The sequence below is a fragment of the Salmo salar genome, chromosome 04 (genome assembly GCF_965601325.2).
Source record: "Salmo salar chromosome 04, fSalSal1, whole genome shotgun sequence".
Classification (NCBI taxonomy): domain Eukaryota; kingdom Metazoa; phylum Chordata; class Actinopteri; order Salmoniformes; family Salmonidae; genus Salmo; species Salmo salar.
In genome coordinates, this window is record NC_138294.1 from 34,726,198 (window position 1) to 34,742,228 (window position 16,031).

Genomic DNA, 16,031 nt, shown 5'->3' on the forward strand with positions numbered 1-16,031 from the left:
TCAGCCTGCCCAGTCACCTCCACGACCTGGGCCACAGCTACCTCTAGACCCAGGACAGCCAGCCCAGTCTATGCAACGTCCTGGGCTACAGCTAGCCTTAACACCCAGCTCAGTCTGCCCAGTCACCCTCACGGCCCGGGCCACAGTAACCTCGTCCCTAGGCTATTGCGTAGATTGCATATAAGCCTGGGATATCAACCAAAGTTGGCTTTACTGGGAGTGACTATAGAATATAGGATTGACCTGCTGAGTAAAGCATTTGTCATCATTTCATTTTTCCGAATCAAGCGACTGCGAGGCGTGGCTCTGTGCTTGTGGTGTGCTAGGAAGAGGGTTAGGGGGAAGGTGTTGTGGGAGATGATTCCTGATGGCTCCTTGCTGTCCCCAGTCCACCTGGTCACGCTGCTGCTCCAGTTTTAACTGTTCTGCCTGCGGCTATGGAACCCTGACCTGTTCACTGGACGTGCTACCTTGTCCCAGTCCTGCTGTTTTGGACTCTCTCTCTACTGCACCTGCTGTCTCTAACTCTGAATGATCGGCTATGAAAAGCCAATTGACATTTACTCCTGAGGTGCTGACCTGTTGCACCCTCTACAACCACTGTGATTATTATCTGACCCTGCTGGTCATCTATGAACATTTGAACATCTTGGCCATGTTGTTATAATCTCCACCCGGCACAGCCAGAAGAGAACTGGCCACCCCTCAGAGCCTGGTTCCTCTCTAGGTTTCTTAATAGGTTCTGGCCTTTCTAGGGAGTTTTTCCTAGCCACCGTGATTTGACATCTGCATTGCATGCTATTTGGGGTTTTAGGCTGGGTTTCTTTACAGCACTTTGTGACATCGACTGATGTAAAAAGGGCTGTATAAATACATTTGATTGAAATTTGGTTGATGATTGGTTGGTAGATTAAGCCGGTTAAGCCAATGCCTATGCGCCAGGTGTTTCGAATGGCTCTCTGTAATGGCTAACGAAGGCCAAGTTTGACACGTAGGTCCACCAGACTCTTTTGGACGGAAGTGTCTGGGACCTGGATTCGGGCACAGCTACCTCTAGACAACAGCTCAGCCAGCCCAGATACCTAACCAGCCTGTGCCACAGCTGGATAGGGAATATGTATACAGTGTTATTTCGTTATAACCATTGACAGGCAAGGTATATTTTACAGGTATTATTTTGATAACCTTTATGGTATACTGTTCTGGTCCACATGCTTATGTGCATTTCTCCACTTGTTCTGTATAAACCTATACAAATGGTGTCAGATAGTCTTCTATAAAATTGTGCTGGAGGGGATGGCTGGCTCCTAACCAAATGTGCTGTATGTGTGTTTTTTTTTCATTGTTTGTAACATATTTTGCACATAATGTTTCTGCCACTGTCTCTTATGATCGAAAAGAGCTTCTGGATATCAGAACAGCGATGACTCACCTCGAACTGGACAAAGATTTCTTCTTTAATTAACTTCTATGGGCTAGGTGGGACGCTATTTCACTGGGACACAGCCAGTGAAATATCAGGGCGGAAAATTCAAAAACAACAAAATGTCATAATTCAACTTTCTCAAACATACAACTATTTTACACCATTTTCAGAGATAAACTTCTCGTTAATCTAACCACATTGTCCGATTTCAAAAAGGCTTTACAGCGAAAGCAAAACATTAGATTATGTTAGGAGAGTACATAGACAAAAATAATCATGCAGCCATTTTCCAAGCAAAGACATGTGTCAATAAAACCCAAAACACAGCTAAATGAAGCACTAACCTTTGACGATCTTCATCAGATGACACTCCTAGGACATTATGTTACACAATACATGTATGTTTTGTCCGATAAAGTTCATATTTATATCCAAAAACAGTATTTTACATTGGCGCATGATGTTCAGAAAATGTATTCCCACCAAAACGCCGGTGAATGTGCACATCAATTTGCAAAAATACTCATCATAAACATTGACAAAATATACAACAATTATTTTAAGAATTATAGATAGACTACCCCTGAATGCAAACGCTGTCTCAGATTTTAAAATAACTTTACGGAGAAAGCACATTTTTCAATATTCTGAGTACATAGCTCAGCCATCACAGTGATCTATTCAGACACCCGCCAAGTTCGGGGCAACCTAAACTCAGAATTAGTATTAGAGATATTGCCTTACCTTTGCTGATCTTCGTCAGAATGCACTCCCAGGACTGCTACTTCCACAAGAAATGTTGTTTTTGTTCGAAATAATCCATATTTATGTACAAATACCTCCGTTTTGTTTGTGCGTACAGATCACTTATCCAAAGGCATAACGCGCGAGCGCGGAACGAGAGACGAAAAGTCAAAATGTTCCATTACCGTACTTAGAAGCATGTCAAACGCTGTTTAAAATCAATCTTTATAGTATTTTTAACGTAAAATTACGATAATATTCCAACCGGACAATAGCATATTCATTCAAGAAGAAAAAGAAGTAGGGTCGCGCTCGCAGGACCGAGCATATCCAATCCCTTTGTTGCCAGGCAGACCACTCAGTAACTGAGCTCCTATTATCTGCCCAGTGACAGGAATGCTCAAACCACTTTCTGAAGGCTTTAGACAGCCAATGGAAGCCTTAGGAAGTGCAACGTCCCCCACAGACACTGTAGTTTCGATACAGAATCAAAAGAAGAACTACAATTCTCAGACTTTCCACTTCCTGCTTGGAATTCTCTCAGGTTTTTGCCTGCCATATGAGTTCTGTTATACTCACAGACACCATTCAAACAGTTTTAGACACTTCAGCGTGTTTTCTATCCAAATATACTAATAATATGCATATTCTAGTTTCTGGGCCAGAGTAGTAACCTGTTTAAATTTGGTACGTTTTTCATCCGGCCGTGAAAATACTGCCCCCTAGCCCAGACAGGTTAACGAGTCTGACGCAAAGGATATACTGCTGCTCCCGGACCAGGCTCAAATCCCCGTCATTCGCATGAAGATGAGACGCCGCAGATCTGGATGTCTTGTGAGAATTAGTCGGGGTGTGGGTAACCCGCCTCTACCATCCGTACTATTGGCCAACGTGAAATCAATGGAGAATAACTGGATGAGCTCCATTCGAGACTATCCTACCAACGAGATATTAAAAACTGTAATATCTTTCACTGAGTCGTGGCTGAACAATGACATGGATAATATACAGTTGGCTGGGCTTTCCATGCATCGGCAAGACAGAACAGCTACCTCCGGTAAGACGAGGGTGGTGGTCTGTGTCTATTAGTCAATAACAGCTGGTGCGCGATCTCTAATATTAAAGATGTCTCAAGGTTTTGCCCGCATGAGGTAGAGTACCTCATGATAAGCTGTAGACCATACATTTACAGAGAGTTTTCATCTATATTTTTCGTAGCTGTATATTTACCACCATAAACCGATGCTGGCACTAAGACCGCACTCAACGAGCTGTATAAGGCCATAAGCAAATAAGAAAATGCTCATCCAGAGGCATCGCTCCTAGTGGCCGGGGACTTTAATGCAGGAAACTTAAATCCTTCTTTACTTAATTTCTACCAGCAATCTTTATTGCACTCCACACTGCCCTTTCCCACTTGGACAAAAGGAACACCTACGTGAGAATGTTGTTCATCGACTACAGCTCAACGTTCAACAACATAGTGCCCTCTAAGCTCGTCACTAAACTAAGGACCCTGGAACTAAACACCTCCCTCTGCAACTGGATCCTGGACTTCCCGACGGGCCACCCCCAGGTGGTAAGGGTAGGCAACAACACATCTGCCACGCAGATCCTCAACACAGGGCCCCTCAGGGGTGCATGCTTAGCCTATTGGGAGGAGGTCAGAGACCTGGCAGTGTGGTGCCAGAACAACAACCTCTCCCTCAACGTGATCAAGACAAAGGAGCTGATCATGGACTACAGTCAAAGGAGGGTCGGGCACGCCCCGATTCACGTCAACGGTGCTGTAGTGGAGCGGGTCGAGAGCTTCAAGTTCCTTGGTGTCCACATCATCAACAAACTATCATGGCCCAAACACACCAAGACAGTCGTGAAGAGGGCACGACAACGCCTATTCCCCCTCAGGAGACTGAAAAGATTTGGCACGGATTCTCAAAACGTTATACAGCTGCACCATCGAGAGCATCCTGACTGGTTGCATCACCGCCTGGTATGCAACCACTCGGCATCCGACCGCAAGGCGCTACAGAGGGTAGTGCGTATGTCCCAGTACATCACCGGGGCCAAGCTTCCTGCCATCCAGGACCTCTATACCGGGCGGTGTCAGAGGAAGGCCCTAAAAATTGTCAATGACTCCAGCCACCCTAGTCACAGACTGTTCTCTCTGCTACCATTTACATTTACATTTAAGTCATTTAGCAGACGCTCTTATCCAGAGCGACTTACAAATTGGTGCATTCACCTTATGATATCCAGTGGAACAACCACTTTACAATAGTGCATCTAAATCTTTTAAGGGGGGGGGGGGGGGGGTTAGAAGGATTACTTTATCCTATCCTAGGTATTCCTTAAAGAGGTGGGGTTTCAGGTGTCTCCGGAAGGTGGTGATTGACTCCGCTGTCCTGGTGTCGTGAGGGAGCTTGTTCCACCATTGGGGTGCCAGAGCAGCGAACAGTTTTGACTGGGCTGAGCGGGAACTGTGCTTCCTCAGAGGTAGGGGGGCCAGCAGGCCAGAGGTGGATGAACGCAGTGCCCTTGTTTGGGTGTAGGGCCTGATCAGAGCCTGAAGGTATGGAGGTGCCGTTCCCTTCACAGCTCCGTAGGCAATCACCATGGTCTTGTAGCGGATGCGAGCATCAACTGGAAGCCAGTGGAGAGAGCGGAGGAGCGGGGTGACGTGAGAGAACTTGGGAAGGTTGAACACCAGACGGGCTGCGGCGTTCTGGATGAGTTGTAGGGGTTTAATGGCACAGGCAGGGAGCCCAGCCAACAGCGAGTTGCAGTAATCCAGACGGGAGATGACAAGTGCCTGGATTAGGACCTGCGCCGCTTCCTGTGTGAGGCAGGGTCGTACTCTGCGAATGTTGTAGAGCATGAACCTACAGGATCGGGTCACCGCCTTGATGTTAGTGGAGAACGACAGGGTGTTGTCCAGGATCACGCCAAGGTTCTTAGCACTCTGGGAGGAGGACACAAGGGAGTTGTCAACCGTGATGGCGAGATCATGGAACGGGCAGTCCTTCCCCGGGAGGAAGAGCAGCTCCGTCTTGCCGAGGTTCAGCTTGAGGTGGTGATCCGTCATCCACACTGATATGTCTGACAGACATGCAGAGATGCGATTCGCCGCCTGGTTATCAGAAGGGGGAAAGGAGAAGATTAATTGTGTGTCGTCTGCATAGCAATGATAGGAGAGACCATGTGAGGATATGACAGAGCCAAGTGACTTGGTGTATAGCGAGAATAGGAGAGGGCCTAGAACAGAGCCCTGGGGGACACCAGTGGTGAGAGCGCATGGTGCGGAGACAGATTCTCGCCACGCCACCTGGTAGGAGCGACCTGTCAGGTAGGACGCAATCCAAGCGTGGGCCGCGCCGGAGATGCCCAACTCGGAGAGGGTGGAGAGGAGGATCTGATGGTTCACAGTATCAAAGGCAGCAGATAGGTCTAGAAGGATGAGAGCAGAGGAGAGAGAGTTAGCTTTAGCAGTGCGGAGGGCCTCCGTGACACAGAGAAGAGCAGTCTCAGTTGAATGCCCAGTCTTGAAACCTGACTGATTAGGATCAAGAAGGTCATTCTGAGAGAGATAGCAGGAGAGCTGGCCAAGGACGGCACGTTCAAGAGTTTTGGAGAGAAAAGAAAGAAGGGATACTGGTCTGTAGTTGTTGACATCGGAGGGATTGAGTGTAGGTTTTTTCAGAAGGGGTGCAACTGTCGCTCTCTTGAAGACGGAAGGGACGTAGCCAGCGGTCAAGGATGAGTTGATGAGTGAGGTGAGGTAGGGGAGAAGGTCTCCGGAAATGGTCTGGAGAAGAGAGGAGGGGATAGGGTCAAGTGGGCAGGTTGTTGGGCGGCCGGCCGTCACAAGACGCGAGATTTCATCTGGAGAGAGAGGGGAGAAAGAGGTCAAAGCACAGTGTAGGGCAGTGTGAGCAGGACCAGCGGTGTCGTTTGACTTAGCAAACGAGGATCGGATATCGTCAACCTTCTTTTCAAAATGGTTGACGAAGTCATCCGCAGAGAGGGAGGAGGGGGGGGGGAGGGGGAGGAGGATTCAGGAGGGAGGAGAAGGTAGCAAAGAGCTTCCTAGGGTTAGAGGCAGATGCTTGCAATTTAGAGTGGTAGAAAGTGGCTTTAGCAGCAGAGACAGAAGAGGAGAATGTAGAGAGGAGGGAGTGAAAGGATGCCAGGTCCGCAGGGAGGCGAGTTTTCCTCCATTTCCGCTCGGCTGCCCGGAGCCCTGTTCTGTGAGCTCGTAGTGAGTCGTCGAGCCACGGAGCAGGAGGGGAGGACCGAGCCGGCCTGGAGGATAGGGGACAGAGAAAATCAAAGGATGCAGAAAGGGAGGAGAGGAGGGTTGAGGAGGCAGAATCAGGAGATAGGTTGGAGAAGGTTTGAGCAGAGGGAAGAGATGATAGGATGGAAGAGGAGAGAGTAGCGGGAGAGAGAGAGCGAAGGTTGGGACGGCGCAATACCATCCGAGTAGGGGCAGAGTGAGAAGTGTTGGATGAGAGCAAGAGGGAAAAGGATACAAGGTAGTGGTCGGAGATTTGGAGGGGAGTTGCAATGAGATTAGTGGAAGAACAGCATCTAGTAAAGATGAGGTCAAGCGTATTGCCTGCCTTGTGAGTAGGGGGGGAAGGTGAGAGGGTGAGGTCAAAAGAGGAGAGGAGTGGAAAGAAGGAGGCAGAGAGGAATGAGTCAAAGGTAGACGTGGGGAGGTTAAAGTCACCCAGAACTGTGAGAGGTGAGCCATCTTCAGGAAAGGAACTTATCAAGGCGTCAAGCTCATTGATGAACTCTCCAAGGGAACCTGGAGGGCGATAAATGATAAGGATGTTAAGCTTGAAAGGGCTGGTAACTGTGACAGCATGGAATTCAAATGAGGAGATAGACAGATGGGTCAGGGGAGAAAGTGAGAATGTCCACTTGGGAGAGATGAGGATTCCAGTGCCACCACCCCGCTGGCTCGATGCTCTAGGGGTATGCGAGAACACGTGGGCAGACGAAGAGAAAGCAGTAGGAATAGCAGTGTTATCTGTGGTAATCCATGTTTCCGTCAGCGCCAGGAAGTCTAGGGACTGGAGGGTAGCATAGGCTGAGATGAACTCAGCCTTGTTGGCTGCAGACCGGCAGTTCCAGAGGCTGCCGGAGACCTGGAACTCCACGTGGGTCGTGCGCACTGGGACCACCAGGTTAGAGTGGCAGCGGCCACGCGGTGTGAAGCGTTTGTATGGCCTGTGCAGAGGGGAGAGAACAGGGATAGACAGACACATAGTTGACAAGCTACAGAAGTGTTGTTTCTTGTATTATTGTCTCTTGTGTCTTTAGAGAACTGTTTCACTTTGATATCCTTTTTCTTCTGTCCTGATTTTCTCTTTCTTTTCTTCTGTTAACTAGATATTCTTTGTTGTTCTTCGTTAGCTAGCTAGCTTCTACCACACAGCAATCGGTACCAGAGCGGCAAGACTATGTTCCAAAAGGCTCCTTAACAGCTTCTACCCCAAGCCATAAGAGTGCTGAACAGTTAATCAAATGGCTACCCAGACTATTTGCATTGACCCCCACCCTTTTTTTACACTGCTGGTACCCCCTGTATATAGCCTTACTTCTGTTTATTTAGTAAATATTTTTTTGACTCTTATTTTTGAACTGCATTGTTGGTTAAGGGCTGGTAAGTAAGCATTTCATGGTATGGTCTACACCTGTTGTATTCGGCGCATGTGACAAATACAATTTGATTCGAGCTTGTTTTGTTAACACCCGCCTCCTTCGTCATCCTTTAAGTTGACGTCATGGCTCTATCAAAGACAGTAAAGTTTTAATATAGGCAGAAACTGTTTATCCAAACAGAAATCCCTGATCACATTTGTAGGTGATGTCATGGCAACGCTGGCTAGCTAAGCTCATGCGCAGAAACGTCGGACTGGTCGTCTTGCGCCGAACAGCGCATATGCAGGCGGCCAAATCAACGGCACTCCTTTAATATAAAGTTGTTTTTGACGAAAATGAAAACGTGTCCATTTGGTATGTTTCAAAGCCATTTGGCCTGTGTGTCCATAGCTCTGCGCTGCCACCTAGTGGCGCTTATATTCCGTTTTTTCCTGTGTAACCTACTGGTGCATTTTTAAAATGTTATTATTTGTTTAATTTAACTAGGCAAGTCAGTTAAGAACAAATTTGTATTTACAATGACGGCCTACCCCGGCCAAACACTAACCCGGACAAGCCATACTGGCTGGCAACGTTCTTATTCCTTGCTTGCTAGCTAGCAAACTACGCCTAACTGACAGTCAAGTCAAAATGTGCAGCCAGAATAACAGCAAAGTAGCTGCATTTGCATTTGTTTACGCTCCCTAGTGGTGCAGTGGTCTAAGGCGCTGCATCTCAGTCTTAGAGGCGTCACTACAGACCCTGGTTTGATTCCAGGCTGTATCACAACCGGCTGTGATTGGGAGTCCCATAGGGCGGCGCACAATTGGCCCAGCGTTGTCCGGGTTAGTGTTTGGCCGGGGTCTCAGCTAGCAATGAGGAAACGGCCCAGAAGCGTCCATCTTCCGGGGGGCCGGAACTGATTGAATCAGCCCAGAATCGGGTCTCGGACTCTCCCCGGTAATCAAAATGAATGACTGCCCAGAATTGGCCCAATGTTTCCGTCTACGTTTTCATTTTCGCCGACTTTGCCGTCATCAAAACAGAATCCCCCCAGAAGCAGCCCGATGCTAATTTACATAAATGTATACAAAATTACCCGATTTAGTCATTTTAAATATTATACATACAAATTATACCCATCCACTAAAAAACATTTTGTGTCAGAGGAAACACCATACACCTGGTGAGCGTGCATGCGCCTAGCCCGCCACAAAAAAAATGAAAAGCTGTTTTCTAGTGACATTTATTTGGATTCATTCATAACAATGAGCTAATGGCATAGAAAATGTGCTCACTCGTCAGGACACTGTTGTTCAGAGGAGCTAGCCAACAACACAGCTACAGTAACACAATCACTTCAAACTGAAGCTGGAAAGACTGCAAATTATCTGTGTTTTGTTTTACCTTTTTGAAACACTTTTTTGGTATATATCCATAAAAATAATGGCAGCCGATTCATGATTTCGATTGGCTGAGAAACCCTGCCTGCCTGTCTCGTCCCAACACGTTCATTACTATGGGACAGCAGGAGATCAAATTTCAATATTGAAACAATGTTGCAAATGTAGGAGACAGACAGCAAGGTTAATACAAATCTCTGCTGTTGAAAACAAAATGTTAGTTTAGAAGAAATGTGAGAATGTATTTTTATATTTGAGATCAAGTTTATAAATTGCCTGAATGGGCAGACGAGAGTGGATTACGCAGTCAGATGGAACAGAGTAAATTGCCATTTTAACATCGTAGATTTAGCTGGTCACAACTTGTGGAATAGACACCGGCTGGAATGCGGTTTTAACCAATCAGCATTCAGGATTAGACCCACCTGTTGTATAATAGTGTAATAGCCTAGTTTTCTTGCATTCTGTTTTATTTGTTGTGATAGGCTCATGTTTTACCAGTACGGCGTACCCCCGTTATTTATTTTGCCATTACTTTCACCCCACCAGCTTAATTTCACTATTGGTGTTTAATTTTGCCCTATTCAGTTGTCCTCAATAGGCCTGAGTGAGCTCTGATGCCCGTTCATGGTTTCATGATTATTTTAGTGACAGAACTCAGGCCATCGTGATGGATGGGGTTAAGTCAGAATTTCTTTAAGTACATAAAGGTGTACCACAAGGGTTGATTTTGGGACTGTTCTCTTCACTATTTATATGAACACCATTGGTCAATCTGTTAAAAATGGTAAACTTCATCTATATGCGGATGACAATATTATGTATGCTATTGCCCTGACTGTTGATCTGGCTGTGTCAAAACTACAGTCAGATTGTATAGCTATGCAAGAATCCCTTGCTGATTTAAAATTTGTGCTTAATAGGGGCAAAACGAAATACATGTTTTTAAAGTCACCATTGGCCTCATGAGACTACACATTGTAAGGTTCTGTATTTATTTTCTTAGTCAACCTTGTGTTCTGTTTCTGTGTTCTTGAACGTAGCCCTGTCTTTCATTTTTGTTCATTGATTTCACCTGTGTTAGTTACTCACCTGGTCTCATCAGCTCCTTATTTAGTTCAGTTCATTCTGTTTGTGCCTTTGTTGTTCGTTTTGACTCTACTAAGCCTTTTCCTAGCTCGTTTGTGAGAACCAGTTATAGCCTTCAGTCCTAGTTTTGATTCACCTGCCAGTTTGCCTACCTGCGTATGACCATTGCCTGCCTGTGACCACGATTCCTGCCTTCTGCGAAGGTGAAATAAACACCTGCCGCGCTCTGCGCGTGAATCTACACCTTTTTCTCCCTGAGTATGGCTCCCTGGGTGCTCAGGCACGTACTTCTGAGTGGGAGACCTTCCCAGGCAGTAAGCCTGCCTAGCTCACAAACTAGAATCAGGGCGCCCGCTCCGACAAGGTTAATTGACCCACAGTCCCACACGGTGACATGATATCATTGACGTGACGTGCAAATGAGCGATAGAAAACCGATCTCACAAATGTCACCATTCCCAAATAAATTGTACGGACGCCCCATGCCGCCCCCACAAGTTGCCGCCCTGGGCGGCTGCCCATGTCGCCTAGACCAAAATCCGCCACTGAATTCATGCAAGCATGATAAAGTCACTTTGGGTAAGTGTCTGCTAAATGGCATATTCAATTTGACAAATCAACATTGAGATGTCGCACACTTCTGAATAATATTCTGGGTTCGGGTGATTATCCTGGAGGCTGGGAGGTTTGCAAAAAGTACTTTTCATCTAAAGGGTGTCAGGCTGGGATGTCCTTCAACCTGGAACAAGGGGGAAGAAATTAACCTCACTGTTCAAATTTTTGTGCTGGTTCAAGTTGCTGAAGCCACAACTATCTTTATTAACCGTTTTGTATATTTTTAGGCTTTGTCAAGTTGTTTACATAAAGTGTCGAATGACTTAGCTGCTAATATTAACCAGCCCCAAGGGTGCAACACAATAGGGGAAGTAAAAGTGGCAAGAGAAAGCTTGTGAACGTTAGCTAGACACTCCATACAGCTAGCTAGCAAAACAGAATTAACAACAGAATGCACAAATAACTTGGCTGGCTAGATTGAACAATAATGTTACACAGCTGGCTGCATTTCCTACGTTTTTCATCAGATGTGTTTTACCTCCAAACGAGTCGGGCTGGACTGTTTTCTCCTGCCAAGCCAATTCAATGAAGTGAAATGCAATATGGTGCCCACTATAGTCCCTGAAAACAAATTGGAAAACTATATGTTACATGTCTTTAGCTGGCTTGCAAGTTCACCAATTCATGATTTAAAAACTGTCCCGTTCTTCACAATTGACACATTGCTGAATCTACGATTAGTTAGTTTAGCTGTTCATCCCTAAACGGCCGATAAGCAGGATGAGGTCGCCTGCTTGCTAACGTCCGACGTGTTACAGCTAGCTAGCTTGGCAACAGGCTGATAAACAACCGTTACTCAACATTTAATTCCAAATTCATATGAATGTAATTTATTAAACATGTTAACATCATTTTGGTGAATAAATACGTTATACTTACATTTTGCAAAGTTATACCTTATTCTTCTGGAAAATGTTATCCCAGGCGGGGACATCTGTCCGCCATTAATACAGAAATGTTTTGCATTTTTGCTGTGCCACAAGCTGTTATGGGATAGCCTCCTAGGCGAAGGATACATGTGATTGGGATCGCAGGAAGTCCTGCCTAGAATATCCCATAACAGCTTGCAGCATCCTTATTATCGCCAGCTGATGTCCATAAACCATAAATACGCACTCATTTCAATAGCACAGTTTATCGGAACCAGTATTGGTCACCTCATTACTGCTCCCAAAAAGATGATGTCGGTGTCCTGCTTGCAACCAAAGTCTTTCAAGATATGTTCGCCCTCTGGTTGCTATTGTCATTGCAACAACTTAGTCCTTTTTGAAACTGAAATGTCACATGTACATAAGTATTCAGTAATAATGTAATGCTTGTTGTTGTATCGATTGGGAAATGGGGATACATTTTCATAATGGGAAATGAATTCATCAATAAATATGGAGAAACAGAATACCTGGCCAAAAAAATCTGTTTGGTTTAAATTCCCCTGCTGCAACTGCATGGTATTTGCAACTATAACGAGTCTGGACTATAATCAATTAAGCCATATCAATGCAGTTAAACAGGTTAATGTAAAATAATGAATTATGTTGGCTTACACTTCTGGCACTTCCAAGGCCGTTTCATTGTTATTACTGTCATGTCAATCAGGTCATATACTTAGGCTATTGTAACAAGGCATATGCCAGCATTGTAGGCCGACTGCCTCTGCCCAGAGGCCCACTAGGCTTTCTTGGCAACGCCCATTAGAGTTCCCTTTGCCACGAATGAGCCCTGGTTAGAGTCCCTGTTGCAGCTGTCACTTTCATCCACTATATTGGTGGCAGCATTAGGATCACGTCCAGCACCCGTCTACTTATGTGATCTAGTGGTGGGAAGCATTCTGTTTTTCAACATTGCGTAATTATATTGATATATCTAGTGAACTGTCACACCCTGATCTGATTCACCTGTCTTGTGCTTGTCTCCACCCCCTCCAGGTGTCTTCCATTTTCCCCATTATCCCCTGTGCATTTATACCTGCGTTTTCTGTTTGTCTGTTGCCAGTTTGTCTTGTCTGCCAAGTCCTACCAGCGTGTTCCCGTGTTTCCTGTGCTCTAGTTTTTGTTTTTCTTAGTCTTCCCAGTTCTGACCTTTCTGCCTGTCCTGATCCTGCCTGCCGTCCTGTACCTGCCTGACTCTGATTTGGATTAGGACCCTTTGCCTGCCTTGATTTACCTTTTTGTTTGCCCCTTGTACTAGAATAAACTCTGAAACTCGAACTGTCTGCATCTGGGTCTTAGCCTGAGTCCTGATATGAACAATGGCTGAGCAACAATGGACGTAATGGATAGAAGTAGTCACTACAGGTGTGATCAAGCCTTACATCAAAAGTTGCCTGAAGCTGAATGGAAAGTGCTATGCCCTGACCAGTTATTCAGAAGAAAATCCTCTGTTAATGTCTAATTTACATAAGTTAACTTACCAGTGTGGACCCTAAACAAACACATTCTACACATTTACAAACGACCTGTTTTAAAGTGTTCTTACAACCATGGTGTTATTTTGTTACTGAAGCTTATATATAAAATAACCTGACAACGATCCACATCATATTGGTAGACAAAAAATGTGTGTTATGCAGGTAAACACAACTATCCTTTTGTCCAGAGGGGGCGGAGGAACCTCCCACCACCGGCCTGAGGAGAGGCACATGGAACGAGGGATTAATACAGTAATCTGGGGGAAGCTGTAACCTGTAGCATACCTTGTTCAGTCTCCTCAGGACTTTGAATGGCCCCACAAACCGCGGACCCAGCTTCCGGCAGGGCAAGCGGAGGGGCAGGTTTCGGGTTGAGAGCCAGACCCAGTCGCACCGGGGCCTCAATGCGGTGGCGGTCGGCGCTCGCCTTCTGCCGCCTCACGGCCCATTGCAGGTGCACATGGGCGGCGTCCCAGGTCTCCTCCGAGCGCTTAAACCATTCGTCCACCGCAGGAGCTTCGATCTGGCTCTCATGCCAAGGTGCCAGAACCGGCTGATACCCCAGTACGCACTGGAAGGGAGAGAGGTTAGTGGAAGAGTGGCGGAGTGAGTTTTGGGCCATCTCTGCCCAGGGGATGAACGCCGCCCACTCCCCCGGCCGGTCCTGACAATATGACCGCAGAAACCTACCCACATCCTGGTTTACTCTCTCCACCTGCCCGTTACTCTCGGGGTGAAAACCTGAGGTGAGGCTGACCGAGACCCCCAGATGCTCCATGAACGCTCTCCAGACCCTGGACGTGAACTGGGGACCCCGATCAGAGACTATGTCCTCAGGCATCCCATAGTGCCGGAAGACGTGAGTGAACAGGGCCTCCGCAGTCTGTAGGGCCGTAGGGAGACCGGGCAAAGGGAGGAGACGGCAGGACTTAGAAAACCGATCCACAATGACCAGGATCATGGTGTTGCCCTGTGAGGGAGGAAGATCCATCAGGAAGTCCACCGACTGGTGCGACCACGGCCGTTGTGGAACGGGTAGGAGTTGTAACTTCCCTCTGGGCAGGTGCCTGGGAGCCTTGCACTGGGCGCACACAGAGCAGGAGGAAACATAAATCCTCACGGCCAAGGTGGACCACCAGTACTTCCCACTAAGGCAACACACCGTCCGACCGAGGGGGGGGAGTAATTCTGTCATGCGTCTGTGTGTAGCTGGTGAGATGAGTCAGGCACAGGACAGCAGATATGGGTAATGAAAGCAATTTACTCAATAATATAACAATACACGTCGTATAAATACAAGGCCACAAATATGGACCGCAATACAATAAACAATTACTCACAAACAAACATGGGGGAATAGGGTGTTAAATAATGAACAAGTAATTGGGGAATTGAAACCAATTGTGTAAGACAAAGACAAAACAAATGGAAAATGAAAAATGGATCAGCGATGGCTAGAAGGCTGGTGACGTCGACTGCCGAACACCGCCCGAACAAGGAGAGGGACCGACTTCGGCGGAAGTCGTGACAGATGATCTCCGCATGTGTGGTTACCACAATAAAGCATGGAGGAGGAGGTGTGATGGTGGGGCGTGCTTTGCTGGTAACATTGTCTTTGATTTATTTAGAATTCAAGGCACACTTAACCAGCATGGCTACCACAGCATTCTGCAGTGATACGCCATCCCATCTGGTTTGCGCTTAGTGGGACTATCATTTATTTTTCAACAGGACAATGACCCAAAACACACATATGGATGCATGTGATGGAGCATTGTCCTGCATAAAGATCATGGCCTTCTACAATGCTGAGGACTTCTTCATGTACTACTGTTTGACGAAAGAATCTTCCAGAAACTGGCAGTAGGTTTGGGAGTTGAGTTTCAGTCCATCTTCAATCTGAAAAGGTCCAACTACCTTATCCTCAATGATAGCAGCCCTTACCAGTACCCCTCCTTCACCTTGCTGGCACCTGACTCAAAGTGGTTCCCTGTGTCCATTACTGATCCAGCCACGGGCCCATCCATTTGGTCCTTTAAGAGTCACTTTCATTTCATCTGTCCATAAAATCTGTCTTCAGGTATTTCTTTGCCCAATCTTGACGCTTCAACTTGTGAATCTTATTCAGTGGTGGTCTTGTTTCAGTCTTCTTGACCTTGGCCATGTCTCTGAGCACTTGACACCTTGTACTTCTGAACACTCCAGGTCGGTTGCAGTTCTGGAATATGGTAGCACTGAAGGATAATGGGTTCCTGGTAGTTTGACGTTTAATTATTCTCAAGTCTTTTGCAGTTAATTTGCTCCTTTTCTTCCCCATGCGTTTTTTGCGCCCCAGTTGACTATTCGCAACAAAACGTTTGAATGTCTGGTGGTCACACCTCAATAGTTTAGCTATTTAAAGAGTGTTGCATCCGTCTGAAAGACATTTTACATTTTTGGCTTTTCAGTGTCAGTTAAATTTCTTTTTTGGCTCATTTTACCTGAGGTAATGAGGCTGCCTAATAATTATGCACACCTTGATATAAGGTGTTATTCACTTTCGCCACACCCTCCGTCATTATACAAATACATATCACCTGAAAATGATTAAATCCAATAAGCATTCAAGTTTATATGGTTTGGAGTTCGAAAATGTGAATAGAAACAATGATAAGATCAGAATAATCACTTGCCTAATAATTGTGCACGCAGTGTA